Consider the following 5,351-nt stretch of genomic DNA (forward strand, 5'->3'; position numbering starts at 1 on the left):
TCCTCTCCTCGCAACAAAGACAACATTATCTTTTGGTCTATAGAAGAGATATCCAAAGGATGTTTGCGGGTAGCCGATGAAAATACATCGCTCACTTCGAGGTTCAAGCTTGTCGTGAGTATCTCGTCTTACGAAAACCTCGCAACCCCAAACCTTGATATGTGCCAACGAGGGAGCTTTCCCTGTCCACATCTCGTGAGGTGTTTTGGCAACCTTCTAAGTAGGGACTCGGTTAAGGATATGGGCGGCAGTCTCTAAGGCATACCCCCAAAAGAAGATAGGTAGTGAAGCACGACTCATCATAGAGCGAACCATATCCAATAAGGTTCGATTACGCCTTTCTGCCACACCATTCAACTGCGGTGTCCTAGGAGGCGTCAATTGCGAAACTATTCCACACTCCTTTAGATAATCATGGAATTCAAGACTTAGGTACTCTCCTCCTCGATCGGATCGAAGCATCTTGATTTTCCTGCCCAATTGATTCTCCACTTCATTCTTGAACTCTTTGAACTTTTCAAAGGTGTCTGACTTTTGCTGAATTAAGTAGATATACCCATATCTACTATAGTCATCGGTAAAAGTCACATAGAAGCGGTTCCCATCCTTCGTGGTTGATCTAAAGGGTCCACATACATCGGTATGTATTAGGTCCAATAGCCCCTCACCCCTTTCACAAGTACTAGTGAAGGGTGACTTAGTCATCTTTCCAAGTAAACAGGACTCGCATGTGTCATCTTCCCTAAGGTCGAATGACTCCAACACTCCATCCTTTTGGAGTTGTGCTATGCGTTTCTTGTTGACATGTCCAAGACGACAATGCCACAAGGATGCTTTATCCATACTAGTGGAAGAATCAATATTCAAAACATCATTTCCTAAGTTATCAACAATCATAACAGTTTCATATATTCCATTACATGGTATAGCTTCAAAGTAAAAGACACCATTTAGATAAGCCAAAATAGAACCATTCTCATTATTAAAAGAAAATCTAAATCCTTGTCTATATAAACCATGAAATGAAATGATGTTTCTAGCCATTTCTGGCGAATAGCAACAATTGTTCAAATCTAAAACCAAACTATTCCTAAGCACTAAAGAATACACTCCAATCTTGGTCACAGGCGACGATCTTCTGTTCCCTATGATTAGATTGATCCTTCCTTGCTCTACATCCCTACTTCTTCTTAGTCCCTGCACATTAGAACAAATGTGATAACCACAACCGGTATCAAGAACCCAAGAAATAGCATGATTAGAATCGTTAGATTTGATTGTGTATATACCTGCGAAAGATGGCTTGATCTTTCCTTCTTTGATCGCTTGCAGGTAATCCGGGCAGCTTCTCTTCCAATGTCCTATCTTGCGGCAGTGGTGGCACTCTGCCTCCTTTGGGTTGGAGCAGGGCTTAGAGGGATCAACTTTGGTCCCACTAGAAGAGGCACCATCTCGGGCTTTCACCTTGCGATAGTTATTCGATGAAGCTTTCCTCTTCTTTCCCTTCCCTTGACCAATAGCCAAGACAGGAGCAGCGGACAGATTGGGAGTTGGTGCAACAGACTTGTCCTTGAAGTTGCTCTCAGCGACCCTCAAGAGACCTTGGAGTTTGCTTAGGGTGACCTCTTCTTTGTTCATGTGGTAGGTCATCCTAAATTGGTTGTACATTGGAGGCAAAGAGTGAAGCACCATGTCGATCGCCAAGTCTTCACCGAAGTCAACATTTAACTTGCGAAGGCGGTCGACATACCTTTGCATCTTTTGCAGGTGCACGGTAAGAGATTCTCCATGACCCATCTTAGCGGAGATCATGTTAGAGAAAATCTCGTAACGCTCTTGTCTCGCGTTTTGGTGGTATCTCTCCAACAAGTCTTGATGTATCTCGTATGGATACATGTCCTCGTAGGACTTTTGAAATTCGGAGTTCATGGTGGCGATCATGATGCAATGTACCTTCGTTGCATCTCGCTCATGAGTTTCAAAGGCGGTGATTTCTTCGGGAGTAGCAACTTCGGGGTTGATTTTCTCGAGCTTCTCATCGAGGACATACTCTTTATCCTCATAGCGAGCAATGGTGCGAATGTATCTTATCCATTCGCTAAAGTTCGTTCCATCGAAGGTGACCTTTTGGCAAAGGCTCATCAACGTGAAAGAACTAGCAGCAACGTTGTTTGCGTTCGACATCTTCAATTAGAAAATGACAAAGATAGATTAGAATAATAATCCCTAATTATCACCCAATAAGAAAATTAGGGCTAGGATCCAACAATAACATTTACATACTAGAAAAGGGATGCCGTAATCGAACATGCAAATAAATTGAAGGTAAGTGAATGACGATTCACTAATTCTCCATTACAAAACTTAAACTATTAGTCCTAAGTGTTTTTGAGAATTCCTAGGTTCGGATGAGATTCATTGAACTATTCAATGGCATGTTTAAATCTCGATATGCCCCTCTTGTTTGTGACTGGGATGCCGAGGATCACAAAGTGGGTGTGAATTACCATGCAAATTCACATGGTGCCTTCATTGTAACGATCACCTATTCAATGTGCCGGTAAACCACACACGCTCCATCGAACTATGATAAACAATGAATCACCCTTTGCCACCTTCGCTTAGAACCAATTAGTGTGCCGGTAAACCACACACGCTCCACTAACTTCTTAGCAAGGTGCAAAGTGTAATTTCATGGGATTGCATCAATTCACTTTTCCTAAAGTAACTAAGATTGGGAAATTTTTAAAACGTGTAGTTACTTTGTATTTCTTATTATACTTTTAATGAGAGGATGAGGTTGCCCTATCCTACCTGTTCGGCTAACGACCCTCCACCAATCAAGCAAGCGGTGGGTGTGAGTGTACACCCATTAAGCGCCATTTTAAAGGTCGCAACCTTATACCCACCTTATAGATCGGCTTCGTGAATGAGGCCTACTAATGGTAAGACTAGCATTTAGTTATACATATATATATATATATTATTCTAGTAATATCATATTAGTATAGGGTTGTATTTTAAAACTTTTTAAAATCTAGGGTTTGAAATTTAAGTTGTCTAAATTAAAACTTTTAATCACAAATATAAATTTCAAAACTTTAGGGTAGGTTTTAAACATTTAAAACATGGAGGATCAAATAACAAATAATTCCAATTAACAATTAATATCCTAATTATCTTTATTTGATTTATCCAAAATTTCTTTTAAGATAATTATCAAAATAATTAATCATTTATCATATAAGGGAATTAAATATTTTATTAGATGATAAATATCTTTAATTAGATCAAGATTATAGTCATATATATCAAAAAATCGGATTAGGGTTGATCTAATATGATTAAGGTAAGTTTCCATAAGATAAACATGAAAAAATCCCGGTTTTGCCTCATCCAGACGCCCGGACTCGCCGAGTCCACTTTGGAACTCGCCGAGTCCATGACTCATAAACCCAAAATCGAATTTTGCAGGTTTGTTTCAGTTAATCAAGCAACAATTTAAAGAAAACCAAGCTAGGCTCTGATACCACTGTTGGGTTTTAGCCATAAGAACTTTCCTATGTGCGCATGCAAAACCCTAATGCTTGGATCTAGGCTTTCTAATTAAACATGCTTTGAATCCAAGACTTCTAATGGCTAATTAGGTTAAATAACAACATTGAAACAGATCTAGAATCATACCTTTGAGTTCCTTGTTGATCTTGTTGTCTTGGAGCTTCTAGAGTCACAAATGTCACTCCTCTAATGGTTTACAAACACCAATAGCAAGCAAGATGATTTAGGAGAGAGGAGAGGGGAGGAATTCGGCCAGAGTATCTCTACTTTAGATGGTGTATCGAATTCCCTCACCCCTAGGGTCTATTTATACTTGTAGACTCCTTAAGGGTTACAACCTAAACCCTAATTGGATAATCTTCTCTTAAGGCTATCCAAATCCATTCCATAGATAAGCCTTTGGACGATTTTAGCTATCCTATATCTCATAGAATTCGTCCAAAGCATATCCCAATGGATTTATAGTCTAAAGTTTAACTATCAAACAATTGACAGTTTATACCCCTTTATTTAATTAATCTCTTTAAGTCACCAAATTAATTCCAATTAATTTATGACTTATATTAATCAAATAACCATATATTATTCCTTATAATATTTACTCGCTTCTAAAAAATCATCCATCAAGTTGCTATGGTGAAGGCAACCCAAAAGGACCATGCACAACCGGATCAAATACTTGCCTATTATAGTTGCAGCCTTAGACACTATTCCAACAGTAGTGTGTGTTTATTGTGGTGTGTGTAGCTGTATTTCCTTCATTAGAATGTTGTTGTCTAGTCGGAAAATCAAGATCAACCACCACCACCACCACCGTGAGGTGGTGGCTGCTGCCGAGCCACCGTCGGCCACCATAGTGTTGGCTGTGTGTGTGTTTATTAGTTAGTGTGTGTATTTTGGATAAAAGCTTTGTAATTGTAATTGCATAGAATAATGAAAATAGTAATAGTAACCACCACCGTAAGGTGGTGGCCACCGCCGTGAGCCGCCATTAACCACCACTACCCGAGGTGGTAGTGGGTGGTGCCCCACTAGCAAACCCTAATAGGCTTAGAGATTGGTTTTGGGCCTATTGGGTCATGTTTGGGTGGAAACCCCTAATTATGAGTATTGGGCCTTAAACTTATTGGGCTAACTTGTGGGCCATTGAGATTGGATTGTGAATTAAGTCTAAATTATTCCATGTCATTTATCTAGTAGAGTAAAGGAATTAATGGATCAAGTCCTTAATGGGTTAATTGAAAAAATCCTAATATTTGAGAATTTATCAGGACACACACGAGAATTATTTAATAAGTGAAATATTAAATAATAATCATTGGCAGAAATTAATCTAAGCAATAATGGACTTAATAGATTAATTCCTTAGTGGATTAAGTCCTTATTGGATTAAGTCCTTAGTGGGTTAAGCCCTTAATGGGTTAAGTGAGAAACACTTAACCCTAATCGTCGTTTTATGAGAAACCCTAATTTCACTTGGGTATATTATTGGGCCTTAATGATTGGGTTATTAATGGGCGGCTATCCAAGAATAATCAAATGGACTTGGGTAATTAATTAGGCTTTGGGGTGAGGCCCAAATGGAAGATTGGGCCCAATTTGGAAAATTGGGCCATAGTTTGGGCCTAGAGGGTTGTATGATATTGGGCCCTTAGAATGGGACATGATGGACTAGATTGGATAATTGGGCCTTAAGGGAAGCCCATGTAGAGATTTGGGCCCAATTTGGAAAATTGGGCCATATGTTGGGCTTTGATCCCTAGTTGACTTTGGGCCTATGGATTGGACCTTGG

This window comes from Lactuca saligna, chromosome 8, assembly GCF_052625555.1.
Source record: "Lactuca saligna cultivar CGN05327 chromosome 8, ASM5262555v1, whole genome shotgun sequence".
Classification (NCBI taxonomy): Eukaryota; Viridiplantae; Streptophyta; class Magnoliopsida; order Asterales; family Asteraceae; genus Lactuca; species Lactuca saligna.